Source organism: Triticum aestivum, chromosome 5A, assembly GCF_018294505.1.
Source record: "Triticum aestivum cultivar Chinese Spring chromosome 5A, IWGSC CS RefSeq v2.1, whole genome shotgun sequence".
Taxonomy (NCBI): Eukaryota; Viridiplantae; Streptophyta; class Magnoliopsida; order Poales; family Poaceae; genus Triticum; species Triticum aestivum.
The window spans coordinates 705,520,002-705,542,933 of record NC_057806.1 but is presented as its reverse complement, the minus strand read 5'-3'; the positions used below and the strand labels follow the sequence as shown (position 1 = coordinate 705,542,933).

The 22,932-nt window shown below is 44.6% G+C and overlaps 1 pseudogene; it reads right to left on the bottom strand.

The window, feature by feature from the left end:
• LOC123101850 (tyrosine decarboxylase-like) overlaps positions 1-6,315 on the bottom strand; it is an 8,699-nt pseudogene extending 2,384 nt beyond the window's left edge.
• Positions 6,316-22,932: the final 16,617 nt, after the last annotated feature.

Genomic DNA, 22,932 nt, shown 5'->3' with positions numbered 1-22,932 from the left:
AATGTCATCCTCCCCTGACAAAACACCACTGAGTTGCAGTCGGATTGAAGATATGCATTTGTAGTCGGGGGCGACAAATGCAGTTGTATGCCTAGTGGTAAACGTGCAAGTGCAACTACTCCCTCCCTCGATAAAAGCACCACAGAGTACTATATGATAATAAAAATGATAAAAAAATGAAATCAGTAGTGTTGTAGGGTGTGTGCACATGAGGAATTACATACACATATATGAGAGCATTTACCTCTAGAAAAAGAGCCTACAAAACATGACATGACCACACACAAACAGCCAAAACGAGCTTGCACAGTTGTAAAAAGGCACCTCGAACAAAGAAAAACTTTTAAAAAGAGGGCCTATACAGAAACTCACGGGTCAACAATGCACGCGTGTGAAAATGAGGAACAACACATGTGCCAAATGAAGAACAATACTTTATCTCGACCGCAAAAACACAATACTTTATGTAGAATTAACATCCAATGGTGAAAGATTTAGATGTGCCTTAGATAGTACTCATAAAGAATTAGCATCATATACTTTTCTTAAACTGCATTTCCCAAAATAAATAAAATTTTAAAACTGAAGGTATCAAAAAAATTAAAACTGAAAACTGAAAATAAAATAAAAGACGAAAAATGTGACATAAAAACACAGAAAAATGACAAAAAGGTCAGAGTTCATCCGCTCGACCGCTTTCCGCGTCCGGCCCATCTGCAGTCGTGCCCGCAACAAAACAACAAGATAAAAAACGAATGGGGCCTAAAACAGCCCTAAACAGCAGCACACGGGACCCGCCAGTGTATGTTTTCACAAATCTTAATGCTACATTGACCCAATGGCTCACGCCATGACTGAGACTTTGCTAAATCTGAGATTTAGCAAGTCCGTATAACTAAAGTGTTTTAGAATAATGACAAAAGATAATAATATCTCAGCCCGTGCGGCTGCATTGGTCGATGATTAGTAATGTAAACTAGTTGAACAAAACAAGTACACAGGTGCTTGAAGCAAGCTTATAATCACAGCTTTAGATACATGAGCATCTGGATTCGCCAAGTACAATTCTCATGATTAAGTGCCCCTTATTCATGAGGACCTTGCAATCAAGCTCATCTCCAAGTGCGCAGACAATAATTAGAGAAGCATATTTACCTTAGGCAAGTACTCTGTAGGGCTGTATAAGCTGTAGATAATACTCGCTCCGTTTTTATTTACACCAAGTATTAGTTTTGGTCAAAGTCAAGCTTTGTAAACTTTAACAAAATTTATAAACAAAATATTAACACATACAATAACAAATCAATACCATTATATTCATTATTGAATGCACTTTCACTTCATACAAATTCGTTAAGGTAAATATTTATATTTTTTCTATAAACTTGGTCAAACTTTACAAAGTTTGACTTCATTCAAACCTAATATGTGGAAAAAATAAACACGGAGGGAGTATCCATTTTACCAAGGAGGACGGAGGCCTGAGCCTGCACGACCTTCCATGCATCCCTGACGTGGTGGTCCTCTGTGAGTGTGCTTCCAATGGCACATCTTAGACCCTGTTTGTTTCAAGGGACTTATTGCTTTTGGGACTTATTTAAGTCCCTATAAGTCCCATCTAAACCAAACAGGAGGGACTTATAGAGACTTAAAGTGGTGATTTGGGACTTATCAAAAAAGACTCTCAGGAAGGAGCTTATTGGGACTTATCCATCGATTCCCCTGCCTCGCACCGCTTTGCTCCTGCCCCGCCCCGCATCGCTCCTACCCCGCATCGCTCCTGCCCCCCTTCGCTCCTTCCGCCGCCGCCCCGAGCACCCAAAATCGCCGCCGCCCCAGTACCCAGAAGCGCCGCCGCCATGGCCGACGATGAGGAGGACCGGATCCCCTTCTCGTCTCAGTTCCACGCGCATCATCAGGCATCGCAGGGCTCATCCGCTGGGGGAAATCTCGGGAGGGGAATGGGATTCTTGGATCTCAACCACAACGTCGATGACTTCCCGGAGTTGGGCTCGTACCAGCAACTCCTCTTCGACCAGTCCGCCGGCCATGGTCTTCCTCCTACTAGACCTGGTCGTGGGAGGCCCGTGTCCCATGAACAAGGATTATGTGAACAAGTGTTTTATCAACTTATAAGTCCCTGCAAACAAACAGGTAGGGACTCGGGACTTATAAGTCCCTGTAAACAAATAGGTATGGACTTATGACTTATAAGTTGGGACTTCAAAAAGTTCTATGACTTATGAAACAAACAGGGCCTTAGCATAAACATGCCACCTACGTTTGCAGAGCTCATGTAGGGGCCCGAGGTGAGCGCGTTCACCTCCTCAAGGAGGTCTTGGTTGAGCTTGTTCACCGTCTTCTCGCCGCCGAACATCTCCTGTGACCGAAGTCGGAAGCACACCAGTGCAAACGTCCTTTCTGTCACCACCTCAAACCTTTCGTCGGCTTTCACCATGTTCTCGAACGCCTTGGCCATGCTCATGTGAGAGCAGATGTGGTCACGGAGGCCTTGGATGCCATAGCAGCGGAGCACGAGCCACATCTTGAGCGCGTGGAACCGGCGGGTCAGCGTCATGGTCCAGTCCTTGTAGTCCACCACGTGGTGCCCCTCTGATGCCGCGTCCTTGAGGATGTACTCCTGCTCCGTCCCGAGCGCCGCCACATCGCGCAGCAGTCGTTGTTGGCGAGGAGCCACTTGTGGGCGTTCATGCTGAATGAGTCCACGGCCTCCATTCCGTCGATCACGTGGGTGAACTCCGGGCAGACCAGCGCGGAGCCGGCGTAGGCGGCGTCCACGTGCACCCACACGTCGTATGGTGCCGTGACAGCGCAGAGCTGGCCGATGGGGTCGACGGCGGTCGTCTGGGTCGTCCCGACCGTCGCGCACAGAAAAAGTGGTACCAGCCCGGCGTCCATGTCAACCTGCATGGCTGCTTCGAGTTCCGTGGGCGAGAGAGCAAACATGTTGTCGTGGCACGTGGGTATCGCGCGGCAGTGGTCACGCAGGATGCCGGCAATGCGTGCAGCCTTGCGGAAGGCAAAGTGTGTCTGGTCAGAGCAGTACACAACGAGGTCGCAGATCCTCCTCTCGCCGATCTCAGCGAGCTTCCGGTCCCTCGCGGCCACGAGAGTGCAGAGTATCGCCTAGCACGAGGTGCCAAGAAGAGTTCCACCGCCACCACCGGCGAAGAGGAGGCTCTCCGGCAGGTGCAACGCCTTGCCGAGCCAGTCCACGACCAGCATCTCAAGCTCAGTGGCGGCCGGCGAGGCAGCCCACGTGAACGGGACGACGTTTATTCCGGCGGTGAGCGCCTCCCCTAGTGCGTCGACGGTGCTGCTCGACGCCGGGAAGTGCGCCAGGTGACGGGCGCTTTGCCAGTGCGTCATGCCCGGGAGGATGATGTCCCGGACGTCCTTGAGCGCGGAGCTGAACGCGTCCGGCTCAGGGCTTGACGGTGCGTCCGCGGGAATCAAGTTGCGGAGGAAGCCGGGGGTAACGCTGGGGTGCACGGGGTAGTCGCCCATGCCATCGTAATACTCGGCGATGAAGTCGACTACCTGGTGACCCTGGCGCCGGAACTCGCCAGCATCGAGCAGGCTGCGGCGTTGCATCTCCTTCTCCGGCGTGTCTACCACCACCGCCACATGGCCATTCTGGCCAGAGACGTTGTCGAAACATTGCGGTGGGGCCATTGGTGTGGATTGCACACGACCTGTTTGCCCTACACGCAAATGCAATGCCTAAACCACAGCAATGGTATGTTTTTTTTTTTTTGAAATGAATGGTATGTATGCTTCGGCAACGTGGGTTGATGACAATTCATGAGCTGCCCCGGTAGCTATTTATAAAGGGTCTGGTTACTGACCAGGCGACTGGATTCTGATTTTGGGCCGGTCACGTTTTTGTTTCTGCAGATTAGGCTTGGATTTGTTTTTGTTTTCAAGGGGATCTGCCGGGCCAGCTTGTGTTCGGTAATTTTCTTTGGATTTGGCACACGCTTATACCAAGTGAATTATATACTGCTACCTACTGAATGCACGTTTTTAATTTTTCAGTTTCCAATCTATTCATCAACCATCATGGCAGTACAAAGAATATTCGAAGTAACAGAAATTTACATCCAAGTTTATAGACCACCACAAAACGATGACTAGAAGCACTAGAGCGAGCCGAAGGCGCGTCACCATCATCGTCCCTCCCACAACGGAGCTGGGTAGGCCTTATTCTAGTAGACATTTAAGAAGTTGTCGTGCTAACACCCCAAAGGATCAGTGCAGCACAACAACAGACCGTCGCTGATTAATAAAAGTGTAGATCGGAAGGATCCAACCAATAGACACACGAACACAGACGAACTACACCGGATCCAAGCAGATACACTAAAGACAAAAGACAAAACGCTGACCAAATCACACGAGATCCACCGAGACACATCTCAACACGCCCTCCAAATTAGTAGCTTTGTTATTACCCTTTCAAAAGAAAGAAAGTTAGAAAATGCGACAAAGTTTACACACAACAGAAATTGTGCTATATTATACTCTGACCTAAAACACCTTATACTTGTTTACAGAGGTAGTAATATGCAAGTATAAGCATATAATGGCAAAGAGGTCCCCTAAGAAGAAATGAGTTAGTGGCATTGACAAACAAAATGAAATAATAATTCAAAATAATAACAATGAAGTTTTATAGAAATAATTAAGTTTAGGGCACATCTATGTGCCCTAAGTATTGCACATCTAAGTGACTCATTCAACCTAAGAAGAAAAAAGAAAGAGGAAAAAGAAAAATATCCACACGAATCTTTACATAAAATCAGGGGCATATGACTTAAATGTGTAATACTTAAAGCACATCTAGATGTGCTTTAGGAAACCCAAAGAATTAAATAGTAGCATTGGTATTACCCTTTAAGAAGAAGAAAATTTAAAACTAAAATAAACAATGAAAAAAATTACACACGATTTACAAAAAGTGCACTTTTTATTATACGCAAGATAAAAATGTAATAGTGAAATTTTGACAACAAGAAACATCCCTAAGGGGGAATGAGTTAAAGGAATTGAAATTACCCTTAAATAAGAAAGAAAATGAAAAATATGTTAAAACAAATAATGGAAAATTTTACATACAATTGTAAATTGTGTCTTTTACAATATTCAAAAATAAGCATATAGTCGTTTAATTTCGTAGAAATGAAATTTCCTAAGAAGGAATGAATTAGTGCCATTGTTATTACAGTTAACAAGAAAGAGTGAACTAGTGTTATTGATATAACCATTTAAGAGGAAAGAAAATGAATAGAAATTTAAAACGATTAATGACAAAATTTGTACACAATTTTAAAAAATTGTGTTTTTTATAATATGCCAGAATGATCACATATATTGGAATTTCAAAAAAAAGTTTCCTAAGAAATGAATTAATGACATTGATATTATCATTTAAGAAGATAGAGTATGAAACATAATCTAAAATAAAATCAAAATAATAAAATTTCTATGCATGAATGAATTAGTGGGATCCCAAAACAAACATTATTTCTACATTGTACAAAGTTATTTTGTTGTTGCGGGAATACATTGTACAAAGTTGATGACCTCGCCGATTAGAAAAGTGTTGACCATGGGTTGAATGCTTTCGTAGAGCTCATCCGACAGGGAAACAAATCACGTGATAACCAGCAAAGGCGGTTAGGGCAACTCCAACGCACGATCCCAAACGGACATTTGATTTATCTGGATTTCGTCTGTGTTCGGATGGCAATGAGATGGGGTCCATCCAGATTTTTGGATGCGTCTATCGTGCGCTCAACACACGGATGCATTTCGACCGTATCTAGTCCGTCTACATGTAGAAAAATTCAAACCAACAAAGATGTAGCTAATGCCAGCAGCCATAGTTCACGACAGTGGCAGTGGCTCATGTCAGCCGGCATCAAAGCCAGCGGCTTATAGAATGGTCACCCCCTAGTTTCACACCGGCAACAAAGTCAGTGGCCGGCACACTAGCCAGCCTTCAAAATGAACAAGTTTTTGTCGCCGGCACACTAACTAGCCTTCAAAATGAACGACCATACTCCACGGCTGAGGTCTCACCTAGTTCAGGTCGTATTGTGCGAACATCTCGTTATGCTTGTTCGTGAACCAAGTATTTCTCTCCGGTGACATGTTGGTATTGTCGACGCTCATGATCACGATCACCACCTCTTTTGCTTTGGTGTCGGCAATGGTGGCCTCGATCACGAGTTTCCTCAATTGAGCGGCCTCCTCAATGTCAAGCTTCCTCCTATTCGCGGCCTCCTCCATGTCAAGCTTCTTCGTTTAGAGCTCTCGATATATCTTCATTTGCTCCTCCTTCCCTTTCGTCCTGCTCTCCTCCCTTACTTTCTTTTGACTCATCATGCCTTCCAAAGTTGCTTGCAAGACCATGGACGACGCATGGCCTTCTAGTTGGTCTTGCCCCTCGGCCTCTTGAGCAAGTTTCCCTCCTCAGCCATGGCCGCCTTTCCTCCTTTCTTCTTAAGAGCGGCATATATGTCTTTGAACTTGGGACAATCTTTGATGAGCACCCAATAATGCGTGAGAGTAAATGGCTTGTTCTTGTGCCGGGCCTTGTAGGCTTCCAATGATTGGAATGCCTACACAATCAAAGATGATGCCGCAAATGTAATAGCAAAGGACACAAGATGCATCAAACATAACCATGACATGCAATGGAAAATGCGAAAGGTTCCACCAAGTCACCAAGACCTAGGCCACTCATGGGACGGGCTTGGACGCTCTCAAGCGCGGCACAATACTTGTTGCACTCTTGTCGAATGAACCCCATCTCTTTTGGATTGAGTTGATACCATGGGTGCTCACAAACTTGTAGGGGACAAACTTCCTTCGCTGATGAAAGGTTTCGTGAACTCTCATCCAAAAGACGAATCCTTTTTGCTTGGCACCTTTCGTGTGATCTTGGCCTATCACTACCGCAGGATGCTGCTAACGCGACACTACGATCAGAGACTCTTCGAGAAACTGTGTGCGATGCAATGATCGCAAACGGTGGTGTAGGAAAACCGTCAGAAATGTATAAAACGTTTGCGATGACGGATGCATCAAACACGGTTCAGGTTTTAGTTGCGTGTGCGATGAAGGGCATACGGTTTAGTTTAATTAACTGTTTGCGATGAGGAGGAACAAAAGAAACGGGCAGCCAGCTGAAGGTGTGTGCGATGTACAACATACGGTTCACTCGGATGAATTGTTTGTGATTAGGCAACACAAAAGAAATGGACAGCCCGATCAAGGTGTGTGCGATGTACAACATACGGTTCACTCAGATAAACTGTTTGTGATTAGGCAAGAGAACAGAAATGGTTCAATATAACAAGACGTGTGTGATACGCGGCAAACAGGTCTGTAATCAGAAATGTGTGCGAAGACCGATAATAACGCAGACGATTGCTTCTAATAAGACGTATGTGATATTCTCTGTCTACACAACATCTATTGGCCATTATGGGACGGGCAGTCATCCGGATACGCCATAAGGATGCGAAGAGGCATTCGTATCAGTAAGGACTAGCTATTCCACAAGTAGCTCATGTAAGAAAACTATCAAGTTAAGTGTGCTCAGGCTGGAGCAGCCATCGGATGGGTGACTGGATGATAAATTGTGTCGATGTTAAATTAGGTGATGGGAAATTTAACCTCGAGGTCCTTGTTTTTATTTTTATTTTATTTTTTAACACATGTTAAAGAAGGTCTACCGCATTACTTTTTGACAATGTGCGATACGTGACATACAATTGATCCACCAGACCTATTTGTGGTGGAATAGGCCATGTGTGTTGTGGGCAAAAGCTTGCTAGTATTCAATCGTTTGGGATTGATAAATTCATCACCGACGGATCCCTAGTGTGGTCCGTGTTCATCTGATCATCATCTACTTCGTGTGCTAGCTTGATGCTAAGTTTTCATTAATTCATGGCGTTTTATGAACACGCCACCGTTTTCCGCCATTTCCTCACCTGTTTCCCGCCATCCTGCTATATTGCGCATAGGGGCGCGCGACGCACGGAGGCGACAAATGCAGCCTATAGCACATCCACCTTTTTCAAGCATGCCAACCCACCAAAGCGCCGCCTCTGCCATCACCTCGTCGATGAGGAAAAAGAGCAGGCACCACGGCCCATCGAGGCCGAGGTGCTCCCCGGCAATGCGATGGACGACGCTGTGATGCACGTCATCGCTAGGGTTGAGCAGACCTTCGGCGCATGGCGCTTGAGCGCCGCGGATTAAGATAGGCATGTCAGCGCCGATAGGCTGCAGCTCGCCGCACAACTGAAGGAAATATGCCCTAGAGGCAATAATAAAGTTATTATTTATTTCCTTATATCATGATAAATGTTTATTATTCATGCTAGAATTGTATTAACCGGAAACATAATACATGTGTGAATACATAGACAAACTTAGTGTCACTAGTATGGCTCTACTTGACTAGCTCGTTGATCAAAGATGGTTATGTTTCCTAACCATGAACAAAGAGTTGTTATTTGATTAACGAGGTCACATCATTAGTTGAATGATCTGATTGACATGACCCATTCCATTAGCTTAGCACCCGATCGTTTAGTATGTTGCTATTGCTTTCTTCATGACTTATACATGTTCCTATGACTATGAGATTATGTAACTCCCGTGTGCCGGAGGAACACTTTGTGTGCTACCAAACGTCACAACGTAACTGGGTGATTATAAAGGAGCTCTACAGGTGTCTCCAAAGGTACATGTTGGGTTGGCGTATTTCGAGAATAGGATTTGTCACTCCGATTGTCGGAGAGGTATCTCTGGGCCCTCTCGGTAATACACATCACATAAGCCTGGCAAGCATTGCAACTAATGAGTTAGTTGCGGGATGATGTATTACAGAACGAGTAAAGAGACTTGCCGGTAACGAGATTGAACTAGGTATTAGATACCGACGATCGAATCTCGGGCAAGTAACATACCGATGACAAAGGGAACAACGTATGTTGTTATGCGGTCTGACCGATAAAGATCTTTGTAGAATATGTAGGAGCCAATATGGGCATCCAGGTCCCGCTATTGGTTATTGACTGGAGACGTGTCTCAGTCATGTCTACATTGTTCTCGAACCGTAGGGTCCGCACGCTTAACGTTATGATGACAGTTATTATGAGTTTATGCATTTTGATGTACCGAAGATTGTTCGGAGTCCCGGATGTGATCATGGACATGACGAGGAGTCTCGAAATGGTCGAGACATAAAGATTGATATATTGGAAGCCTATGTTTGGATATCGGAAGTGTTCCGGGTGAAATCGGGATTTTACCGGAGTACCGGGAGGTTACCGGAACCCCCCGGGAACCATATGGGCCTTAATGGGCTTTAGTGGAAAGGAGAAAGGGGCAGCCCAAGGTGGCCGCGCGCCTCCCCCTCCCCTAGTCCTATTAGGACTAGGAGAGGTGGCCGGCCTCCCTCTCTCTCTTTCCCCCTCGGGGAATCCTAGTCCAACTAGGATTGGGGGGGGGGAGTCCTACTCCCGGTATGAGTAGGACTCCTCCTGCGCCCTCCTCCCGGCCGGCGCCCCCCTACCCCTTGGCTCCTTTATATACGGAGGCAGGGGGCACCTCTAGACACACAAGTTGATCCACGTGATCGTTCCTTAGCCGTGTGCGGTGCCCCCTGCCACCATATTCCACCTCGGTCATATCGTTGTAGTGCTTAGGCGAAGCCCTGCGTCGGTAGAACATCAAGATCGTCACCACGCCGTCGTGCTAACGGAACTCCTCCCCGACGCTTTGCTGGATCGGAGCCCGGGGATCGTCATTGAGCTGTACGTGTGCTAAGAACTCGGAGGTGCCAGAGTAACGGGGCTTGGATCGGTCGGATCGGGAAGACGTACGACTACTTCCTCTATGTTGTGTCAACGCTTCCGCAGTCGGTCTGCGTGGGTACATAGACAACACTCTCCCCTCTCGTTGTTGTGCATCACCATGATCTTGCGTGTGCGTAGGAACTTTTTTGAAATTACTACGAAACCCAACAGTGGCATCCGAGCCTAGGTTTTATATGTTGATGTTATATGCACGAGTAGAACACAAGTGAGTTGTGGGCGATATAAGTCATACTGCCTACCAGCATGTCATACTTTGGTTCGGCGGCATTGTTGGACGAGACGACCCGGACCAACATTACGCATACGCTCACGCGAGACCGGTTTCCCCGACGTGCTTTGCACATAGGTGGCTTGTTGGGGAACGTAGCATAAATTCAAAATTTTCCTACGTGTCACCAAGATCTATCTATGGAGTCATCTAGCAACGAGGGAGGAGTGGATCTACATACCCTTGTAGATCGTGCGCGGAAGCATTCAAGAGAACGGGGTTGATGGAGTCGTACTCGTCGTGATCCAAATCACCGGAGATCCTAGTGCCGAATGGACGGCACCTCCGCGTTCAACACACATACAGTCCGACGATGTCTCCCACGCCTTGATCCAGCAAGGAGAGAGGGAGAGGTTGAGGAAGACTCCATCCAGCAGCAGCACAACGGCGTGGTGGTGGTGGAGGAGCGTGGCAATCCTGCAGGGCTTCGCCAAGCACCACGGGAGAGGAGAAGTACTTGGGAGAAGGGGAGGGCTGCACCAAAGGCAAAAGGTGTGTCTTGAGAGGCCCTCCTTCCCCACTATATATAGGGAGCCCAAGGGAGGGGGGCGCCGGCCCTAGGAGATCCAATCTCCTAGGGGGCGGCGGCCAAGGGAGGTTTCCCTCCCCCCAAGGCACCTAGGGGTGCCTTCCCCTTGTGGGACTCTTCCTTTCTTGAAACCCTAGGTGCATGGGCCTCTTGGGGCTGGTGCCCTTGGCCCATATAGGCCAAGGCGCACCCTCTACAGCCCATGTGGCCCCCCGAGGCAGGTGGCCCCACTCGGTGGACCCCCGGGACCCTTTAGGTGGTCCCGGTACAATACCGGTGACCCCGAAACTTGTCCCGATGGCCGAAATAGCACTTCCTATATATAATTCTTTACCTCCGGACCATTCCGGAACTCCTCGTGACGTCCGGGATCTCATCCGGGACTCCGAACAACTTTCAGGTTACCGCATACTAATATCTCTATAACCCTAGCGTCACCGAACCTTAAGTGTGTAGACCCTACGGGTTCGGGAGACATGCAGACATGACCGAGATGACTCTCCGGCCAATAACCAACAGCGGGATCTGGATACCCATGTTGGATCCCACATGTTCAACGATGATCTCATCGGATGAACCACGATGTCGAGGATTCGATCAATCCCGTATACAATTCCCTTTGTCTAGCGGTATTGTACTTGCCCGAGATTCGATCGTCGGTATCCCGATACCTTGTTCAATCTCGTTACCGGCAAGTCTCTTTACTCGTTCCGTAACACATCATCCCGTGATCAACTCCTTGATCACATTGTGCACATTATGATGATGTCCTACCGAGTGGGCCCAGAGATACCTCTCCGTCACACGGAGTGACAAATCCCAGTCTCGATCCGTGCCAACCCAACAGACACTTTCGGAGATACCCGTAGTGTACCTTTATAGCCACCCAGTTACATTGTGACGTTTGGCACACCCAAAGCACTCCTACGGTATCCGGGAGTTGCACAATCTCATGGTCTAAGGAAATGATACTTGACATTAGAAAAGCTTTAGCATACGAACTACATGATCCAGTGTTATGCTTAGGATTGGGTCTTGTCCATCATATCATTCTCCTAATGATGTGATCCCGTTATCAATGACATCCAATGTCCATGGTCAGGAAACCGTAACCATCTATTGATCAACGAGCTAGTCAACTAGAGGCTTAATAAGGACATGGTGTTGTCTATGTATCCACACATGTATGTGAGTTTCCTATCAATACAATTCTAGCATGGATAATAAACGATTATCATGAAACAGGAAATATAATAATAATTAATTTATTATTGCCTCTAGGGCATATTTCCAACAGTCTCCCACTTGCACTAGAGTCAATAATCCAGTTCACATTGATATGTGATTAACACTCAAGGTCACATCCCCATGTGACTAACACCCAAAGAGTTTACTAGAGTCAATAATCTAGTTCACATTACCATGTGATTAACACTCGATGAGTTCTGGGTTTGAACATGTTATGCTTGTGAGAGATGTTATAGTCAACGGGTCTGAATCTTTCAGATCCGTGTGTGCTTTACAAATCTCTATGTCATCTCCTAGATGCAGCTACCACGTTCTATTTGGAGCTATTCCAAACAACTGTTCTACTATACGAATCTAGTTTACTACTCAGAATAATCTGTATTAGTGTCAAAGTTCGCATCGGCGTAACCCTTTACGACGAACTCTTTTACCACCTCCATAATCGAGAAAATTCCTTAGTCCACTAGTTACTAAGGATAACTTTGACCGCTGTCCTGGTGATCTACTCCTAGATTACCTTTGTACCCTCTTGCCAGATATGTGGCAAGGCACACATCAGGTGCGGTACTCAGCATGGCATACCGTATAGAGCCTATGACAAAAGCATAGGGGACGACCTTCGTCCTTCCTCTTTCTTCTGCCGTGGTCGAGCTTTAAGTCTTAACTTCATACCTTATAACACAGCCAAGAACTCCTTCTTTGCCGATCCATTTTGAACTCCTTCAAAATCATGTCAAGGTATGTGCTCATTTGAAAGTACCATTAAGAATTTTGATCTATCCTTATAGATCTTGATGCTCAATGTTCAAGTAGCTTAATCCAGGCTTTCCATTGAAAAATACTTTCCAAATAACCCTGCATGCTTTCTAGAAATTCTACATCATTTCTGATCAACAATATGTCAACATATATTTATCAGAAATTCTATAGTGCTCCCACTCACTTCTTTGGAAATACAAGTTTCTCATAAACTTTGTATACACCCAAAATCTTTGATCATCTCATCAAAGCATACATTCCAACTCCGAGATGCTTACTCCAGTCCCTAGAAGGATTGCTGGAGCTTTGCATACTTATTAGCATCTTTCAGGATTGACAAAACCTTCCGGTTGTATCACATGCAACCTTTCCTCAAGAAAATCGTCGAGGAAACAATGTTTTGACATCCTATCTGCAAGATTTCATAAATAATGCAGTAATCGCTAATATAATTCCAACAGACCCTTAGCATCGCTACGAGTGGGAAAGTCTCATCGTAGTCAACTCCTTGAACTTGTCGGAAAACATCTTAACGACAAGTCGAGCTTTCTTAATGGTGATACTTACCATCATTGCACGTCTTCCTTTAAAAATTCCATATGTACCTAACAGCCTTACGACCATCAAGTAGCTCTTTCAAAGTCTACACTTTGTTTCCATATATGGATCCTCTCTCAGATTATATGGCCTCGAGCCATTTTGGAATCCAGGCCCACCATCGCTTCTCCATAGCTCGTAGGTTCATTGTTGTCTAGCAACATGACTTCCAAGACAGGATTACGTACCACTCTGAAGTAGTACGCATCCTTGTCATCCCACGAGGTTTGGTAGTGACTTGATCTGAAGTTTAATGATCACTATCATAAGCTTCCACTTCAATTGGTGTAGGTGCCACAGGAACAACTTCCTATGCCCTGCCACACACTAGTTGAAGAGACGGTTCAATAACCTCATCAAGTCTCCACCATCCTCCCACTGAATTCTTTCGAGAGAAACTTTTCCTCAAGCAAGGACCCGATTCTAGAAACAATCCCTTATTGCTTTCGGTTCTGAGACAGGAGGTATACCCAACTGTTTTGGGTGTCCTATGAAGATGCATTTATCCGCTTTGGGTTCGAGCTTATCAGCCAGAAACTTTTTTCACATAAGCGTGCAGCCCCAAACTTTTAAGAAATGACAGCTTAGGTTTCTCTAAACCATAGTTCATATGGTGTCATCTCATCGGAATTACGTGGTGCCCTATTTAAAGTGAATGTGGTTGTCTTTAATGCCTAACCCATAAACTATCGTGGTAATTCGATAAGAGACATCATGGTATGCATCATATCCAATAGGGTGCAGTTATGATGTTCGGACACACCATCACCCTATGGTGTTCCAAGCTGTTCGATTGTGAAACAATTTCCACAATGTCTTAATTCTATGCCAAACTCGTAATTCAGATATTCATCTCTATGATCATATCATAGATATTTTATCCTCTTGTCACGACGATCTTTCAACTTCACCCTGAAAATACTTGGACCTTTCAATAATTCAGACTCGTGATTCATCAAGTAAATATACTCAACATCTACTCAAATCATCTGTGAAGTAAGAACATAACGATATCCACTACACGCCTCAGCACTCATTGGACTGCACACATCAAAATGTATTACTTCCAACAAGTTGCTTTCTAGTTCCATTTTACTGAAAACGAGGCTTTTAGTCATCTTGCCCATGTGGTATGATTTGCATGTCTCAAGTGATTCAAAATCAAGTGAGTCCAAATGATCCATCTTCATGGAGTTTCTTCATGCATATATGCCAATAGACATGGTTCGCATGTCTCAATCTTTTTTTTTCAAAAACGAATGAGTCCAAAGATCCATCAACATGGAGCTTCTACATGCGTTTTATACCAATATGACTCAAGTGGCAGTGCCACAAGTAGGTGGTACTATCATTACTATCCTATATCTTTTGGCATGAACATGTGTATCACTACGATCGAGATTCAATGAACCATTCATTTTAGGTGTAAGACCATTGAAGGTATTATTCAAATAAACAGAGTAACCATTATTCTCCTTAAATGAATAACCGTATTGTGATAGACATAATCCAATCATGTCTATGCTCAACGCAAACACCAATCTCGATGGTAGAGGGAGCGTGCGATGCTTGATCATATCAACATTGGAAACACTTCCAACACATATCGTCAGCTCACCTTTAGCTAGTCTCCCTTTATTCCGTAGCCTTTTGTTTCGAGTTACTAACACTTAGCAACCGAACCGGTATCTAATACCCTGGTGCTACTAGGAGTACTAGTAAAGTACACATCAACACAATGTATATCCAATATACTTCTATCGACCTTGCCAGCCTTCTCATCTACCAAGTATCTAGGGTAATTCTGCTCCAGTGGCTGTTCCCCTTATTACAGAAGCACTCAGTCTCGGGTTTGGGTTCAACCTTGGGTTTCTTCACTAGAGCAGCAGCTGAATTACCGTTTCATGAAGTATCCCTTTGTTCCCTTGCCCTTCTTGAAACTAGTGGTTTCACCAACCATCAACAATTGATGCTCCTTCTTGATTTCTACTTTCGCGGTGTCAAACATCGCGAATATCTCAAGGATCATCATATATATCCCTGATATATTATAGTTCAACACGAAGCTCTAGCAGCTTGGTGGTAATGACTTCGGAGAAACATCACTATCTCATCTAGAAGATCAACTCCCACTCGATTCAAGCGATTGTTGTACTCGGACAATCTGAGCACAAGTTCAACAATTGAGCTTTTCTCCTTAGTTTGTAGGCTAAGAAAATCGTCGGAGGTCTTATACCTCTTGACGTGGGCACGAGCCTGAAATCCCAATTTCAGCCCTCGAAACATCTCATATATTCCGCGACGTTTAAAAAAACATCTTTGGTGCCTCAATTCTAAACCATTTAGCATTACGCACTGAACTATCATGTAGTCATCAAAACGTGTATGTCAGATGTTCGCAACATCCACAGATAACGTTCGAGGTTCAGCACACTGAGCGGTGCATTAAGGACATAAGCCTTCTATGAAGCAATGAGGACAATCCTCAGTTTACGGACCTAGTCCGCATAATTGCTACTATCAACTAAATTTTCTCTAGGAACATAACTAAACAGTAGAACTGAAGCGCGAGCTACGACATAATTTGCGAAGACCTTTTGACTATGTTCAGGATAATTAAGTTCATCTTATGAACTCCCACTCAGATAGACATCCCTCTAGTCATCTAAGTGATTACATGATCCGAGTCAACTAGGCCGTGTCCGATCATCACGTGAGACGGACTAGTCAACATCGGTGAACATCTTCATGTTGATCGTATCTTCTATACGACTCATGCTCGACCTTTCGGTCTCTTGTGTTCTGAGGCCATGTCTGTACACATGCTAGGCTCGTCAAGTCAACCTAAGTGTTTTGCGTGTGTAAATCTGTCTTACACCCGTTGTATGTGAACGTTAGAATCTATCACACTCGATCATCACGTGGTGCTTCGAAACAACGAACTGTCGCAACGGTGCACAGTTAGGGGGAACACTTTCTTGAAATTATTATGAGGGATCATCTTATTTACTACCGTCGTTCTAAGTAAACAAGATGCAAAAACATGATAAACATCACATGCAATCAAATAATAGTGACATGATATGGCCAATATCATATAGCTCCTTTGATCTCCATCTTGGGGCTCCATGATCATCTTGTCACCGGCATGACACCATGATCTCCATCATCATGATCTCCATCATCGTGTCTTCATGAAGTTGTCTCGTCAACTATTACTTCTACTACTATAGCTAACAGTTAGCAATAAAGTAAAGTAATTACATGACGTTTATGTTGACACGCATGTCATAAATAAATTAAGACAACTCCTATGGCTCCTGCCGGTTGTCATACTCATCGACATGCAAGTCGTGATTCCTATTACAAGAACATGATCAATCTCATACATCACATATATCATTCATCACATCCTTTTGGCCATACCACATCACATAGCATACCCTGCAAAAACAAGTTAGACGTCCTCTAATTGTTGTTTGCATGTTTTACGTGGTTGCTATGGGTTTCTAGCAAGAACGTTTCTTACCTACGCAAAAGCCACAACGTGATATGCCAATTGCTATTTACCCTTCATAAGGACCCTTTTCATCGAATCTGATCCGACTGAAGTGGGAGAGACAGACACCCGCCAGCCACCTAATGCAACTAGTGCATGTCAGTCGGTGGAACCGGTCTCACGTAAGCATACGTGTAAGGTTGGTCCGGGCCGCTTCATCCCACGATGCCGCCGAATCAAGATAAGACTAGTAACGGCAAGCATATTGAACAAAATCAACGCCCACAACTACTTTGTGTTCCACTCGTGCATAGAAACTACGCATAGACCTAGCTCATGATGCCACTGTTGGGGAACGTAGCATAAATTCAAAATTTTCCTACGTGTCACCAAGATCTATCTATGGAGTCATCTAGCAATGAGGGAGGAGTGGATCTACATACCCTTGTAGATCGCGCGCGGAAGCGTTCAAGAGAACAGGGTTGACGGAGTTGTACTCGTCGTGATCCAAATCACCGGAGATCCTAGTGCCGAACGGACGGCACCTCCGCGTTCAACACACGTATAGCCCGGCGATGTCTCCCACGCCTTGATCCAGCAAGGAGAGAGGGACAGGTTGAGGAAGACTCCATCCAGCAGCAGCACAACGGCGTGGTGGTGGTGGAGGAGCGTGGCAATCCTGCAGGGCTTCGCCAAGCACCACGGGAGAGGAGAAGTACTTGGGAGAAGGGGAGGGCTGCACCAAAGGCAAAAGGTGTGTCTTGAGAGGCCCTCCTTCCCCACTATATATAGGGAGCCCAAGGGAGGGGGGGCGCTGGCCCTAGGAGATCCAATCTCCTAGGGGGCGGCGGCCAAGGGAGGTTTCCCTCCCCCCAAGGCACCTAGGGGTGCCTTCCCCTTGTGGGACTCTTCCTTTCTTGAAACCCTAGGTGCATGGGCCTCTTGGGGCTGGTGCCCTTGGCCCATGTAGGCCAAGGCGCACCCTCTACAGCCCATGTGGCCCCCCGAGGCAGGTGGCCCCACTCGGTGGACCCCCGGGACCCTTTAGGTGGTCCCGGTACAATACCGGTGACCCCGAAACTTGTCCCGATGGCCGAAATAGCACTTCCTATATATAATTCTTTACCTCCGGACCATTCCGGAACTCCTCGTGACGTCCGGGATCTCATCCGGGACTCCGAACAACTTTCGGGTTACCGCATACTAATATCTCTATAACCCTAGCGTCACCGAACCTTAAGTGTGTAGACCCTACGGGTTCGGGAGACATGCAGACATGACCGAGATGACTCTCCGGCCAATAACCAACAGCGGGATCTGGATACCCATGTTGGCTCCCACATGTTCAACAATGATCTCATCGGATGAACCACGATGTCGAGGATTCGATCAATCCCGTATACAATTCCCTTTGTCTAGCGGTATTGTACTTGCCCGAGATTCGATCGTCGGTATCCCGATACCTTGTTCAATCTCGTTACCGGCAAATCTCTTTACTCGTTCCGTAACACATCATCCCGTGATCAACTCCTTGATCACATTGTGCACATTATGATGATGTCCTACCGAGTGGGCCCAGAGATACCTCTCCGTCACACGGAGTGACAAATCCCAGTCTCGATTCGTGCCAACCCAACAGACACTTTCGGAGATACCTGTAGTGTACCTTTATAGCCACCCAGTTATGTTGTGACGTTTGGCACACCCAAAGCACTCCTACGGTATCCGGGAGTTGCACAATCTCACGGTCTAAGGAAATGATACTTGACATTAGAAAAGCTTTAGCATACGAACTACACGATCCAGTGCTATGCTTAGGATTGGGTCTTGTCCATCACATCATTCTCCTAATGATGTGATCCCGTTATCAACGACATCCAATGTCCATGGTCAGGAAACCGTAACCATCTATTGATCAACGAGCTAGTCAACTAGAGGCTTACTAGGGACATGGTGTTGTCTATGTATCCACACATGTATCTGAGTTTCCTATCAATACAATTCTAGCATGGATAATAAACGATTATCATGAAACAGGAAATATAATAATAACTAATTTATTATTGCCTCTAGGGCATATTTCCAACATGGCTTGCAGGCGACTGTCTCTCCAACTTTAGTTGAACCAAGTATGGCTATGCCCGGTCCTTGCGAAGGTTAAAACGGAGTCTATTTGACAAACTATCGTTGTGGTTTTGATGCGTAGGTAAGATTGGTTCTTGCTTAAGCCCGTAGCAGCCACGTAAAACTTGCAACAACAAAGTAGAGGACGCCTAACTTGTTTTTGCAGGGCATGTTGTGATGTGATATGGTCGAGACTTGATGAGATATAAGTTGTTGTATGAGATGACCTTGTTTTGTTGAAGTTATCGGCAACTGGCAAAATCCTTATGGTTGTCTCTTTATTGCATAAGATGCAAGCGCCAAATAACTGCTTTACTTTATTGCTATGCGATAGCAATAGTTGCAAGAGCAATTGTTGGCGAGACGACCACGTGACGACACATTGATATAGATCAAGATGATGGAGATCATGGTGTCATGCCGGTGACAATAGAGATCATAACAGTACTTTGAAGATGGAAATCAAAGGCGCAAGATGATGATGGCCATATCATGTCACATATTTTGATTGCATATGATGTTTATCTTTTATACATCTTATCTTGCTTTGATTGACGGTAGCACTATAAGATGATCTCTCACTAAATTATCAAGAAGTGTTCTCCCTGAGTATGCACCGTTGTCAAAGTTCGTCGTGCCCAGACACCACGTGATGATCGGGTGTGATAAGCTCTACGTCCATCTACAACGGGTCCAAGCCAGTTTTGCACACGCAGAATACTCGGGTTAAACTTGGCGAGCCTAGCGTATGCAGATATGGCCTCGGAACACGGAGACCGAAATGTCGAGCGTGAATCATGTAATAGATATGATCAACATAACGATGTTCACCATTGAAAACTACTCCATTTCACGTGATGATCGGTTATGGTTTAGTTGATTTGGATCACGTGATCACTTAGAGGATTAGAGGGATGTCTATCTAAGCGGGAGTTCTTAAGTAATATGATTAATTGAACTTAAATTTATCATGAACTTAGTCCTGGTAGTATTTTGCAAATTATGTTGTAGATCAATAGCTTGCGTTGTTGCTTTCATATGTTTATTTTGATATGTTCCTAGAGAAAAATTGTGTTGAAAGATGTTAGTATCAATGATGCGGATTGGATCCGTGATCGGAGGTTTATCCTCATTGCTGCACAGAAGAATTATGTCCTTGATGCACCGCTAGGTGACAGACCTATTGCAGGAGCAGATGTAGACGTTATGAACGTTTGGCTAGCTCAATATGATGACTACTTGATAGTTTAGTGCACCATGCTTAACAGCTTAGAATCGGGACTTCAAAGACGTTTTGAACGTCATGGACCATATGAGATGTTCCAGGAATTGAAATTAATATTTCAAGCAAATACCCGAGTTGAGAGATATGATGTCTCCAACAAGTTCTATAGCTAAAAGATGGAGGAGAATCGCTCAACTAGTGAGCATGTGCTCAGATTGTCTTGGTACTACAATCGCTTGAATCAAGTGGGAGTTAATCTTCCAGATAAAATAGTGATTGACAGAATTCTCTAGTCACCATCACCAAGTTAGTAGAACTTCGTGATGAACCATAATATGCAAGGGATGACTAAAGTGATTCCCAAGCTCTTCGTGATGTTGAAATCGACGAAGGTAGAAATCAAGAAAGAGCATCAAGTGTTGATGGTAGACAAGACCACTAGTTTCAATAAAAGGGCAAATGGAAGAAGGGGAACTTCAAGAAGAACGGCAAGCAAGTTGCTGCTCAAGTGAAGAAGCCCAAGACTGGTCCTAAGCCTGAGACTAAGTGTTTCTACTGCAAAGGGACTGGTCACTAGAAGCGGAACTACCCCAAGTGATTGGCAGATAAGAAGGATGGCAAAGTGAACATAAGTATATTTGATATACATGTTATTGATGTGTACTTTACTAGTGTTTATAGCAACCCCTCAGTATTTGATACTAGTTCAGTTGCTAACATTAGTAACTCGAAATGGGAGTTGCAGAATAAACAGAGACTAGTTAAGGGTGAAGTGACGATGTGTGTTGGAAGTGGTTCCAAGATTGATATGATCATCATCGCACACTCCCCTATACTTTCGGGATTAGTGTTGAACCTAAATAAGTGTTATTTGGTTTTTGCGTTGAGCATGAATATGATTTGATCATGTTTATTGCAATACGGTTATTCATTAAAGTCAGAGAATAATTGTTGTTCTGTTTACATGAATAAAACCTTCAATGGTCATACACCCAATGAAACAAGTTCATTGGATCTCGATCGTAGTGATACACATATTCATAATATTGAAACCGAAAGATGCGAAGTTAATAATGATAGTGCAACTTATTTGTAGCACTGCCGTTTAGGTCATATTGGTGTAAAGCGCATGAAGAAACTCCATGCTGATGGGATCTTGGAATCACTTGATTATGAATCACTTGATGCTTGCGAACCATGCCTCATGGGCAAGATGACTAAGACTCCGTTCTCCGGAGCGAGCAACTGACTTATTGGAAATAATACATACTGATGTATCCGGTCCGATGAGTGTTAAGGCTCACGGCAAGTATCGTTATTTTCTGAACTTCACAGATGATTTGAGCAGATATGGGTATATCTACTTGATGAAACATAAGTCTGAAACATTTGAAAAGTTCAAAGAATTTCAGAGTGAAGTGGAAAATCATCGTGACAAGAAAATAAAGTTTCTACGATCTGATCGCAGAGACAAATATTTGAGTTACGAGTTTGGTCTCCAATTAAAACAATGTGGAATAGTTTCACAAACTCATGCCACATGGAACACCACAGCATAATGGTGTGTCCGAACGTCATAACCGTACTTTATTGGATATAGTGCAATCTATGATGTCTCTTACCGATCTACCACTATCGTTTTGGGGTTATGCATTAGAGACAGCTGCATTCACGTTAAATAGGGCACCATCTAAATCCGTTGAGACGACACCATGTGAACTATGGTTTGGCAAGAAACCTAAGCTGTCGTTTCTTAAAGTTTGGGGTTGCGATGCTTATATGAAAAAGTTTCATCCTGATAAGCTCAAACTCAAATCGGAGAAGTGCGTCTTCATAGGATATCCAAAGGAAACTATTGGATACACCTTCTATCACAGATCCGAAGGCAAGACTTTTGTTGCTAAATTCAAAAACTTTCTGGAGAAGGAGTTTCTCTCGAAAGAAGTGAGTGGGAGGAAAGTAGAACTTGACGAGGTAACTGTACCTGCTCCCTTATTGGAAAGTAGTACATCACAGAAAACTGTTTCTGTGACACCTACACCAGTTAGTGAGGAAGCTAATGATGATGATCATGAAACTTCAGAACAAGATACTACTGAACCTCGTAGATCAACCAGAGTAAGATCCGCGCCAGAGTGGTATGGTAATCCTATTCTGGAAGTCATGCTACTAGATCATGATGGACCTACGAACTATGAAGAAGCGATGGTGAGCCCAGATTCCGCAAAGTGGCTTGAAGCCATGAAATCTGAGATATGATCCATGTATGAGAACAAAGTATGGACTTTGGTTGACTTGCCCGATGATCGGCAAGCCATAGAAAATAAATGGATCTTCAAGAGGAAGACAGACGCTGATAGTAGTGCTACTATCTACAAAGCTAGAATTGTCGCAAAAGGTTTTTGACAAGTTCAAGGTGTTGACTACGATGAGATTTTCTCACTCGTATCTATGCTTAAGTCTGTCCGAATCATGTTAGCAATTGCCGCATTTTATGAAATCTGGCAAATGGATAAACAAAACTGCATTCCTTAATGGATTTACTAAAGAAGAGTTGTATACGATGCAACTAGAAGGTTTTGTCGATCCTAAAGGTGTTAACTAAATATGCAAGCTCCAGCGATCCATCTATGGACTGGTGCAAGAATCTCGGAGTTGGAATATACGCTTTGATAAGTTGATCAAAGCATATAGTTTTATACAGACTTGCGGTGAAGCCTGTGTTTACAAGAAAGTGAGTGGGAGCACTACAACATTTCT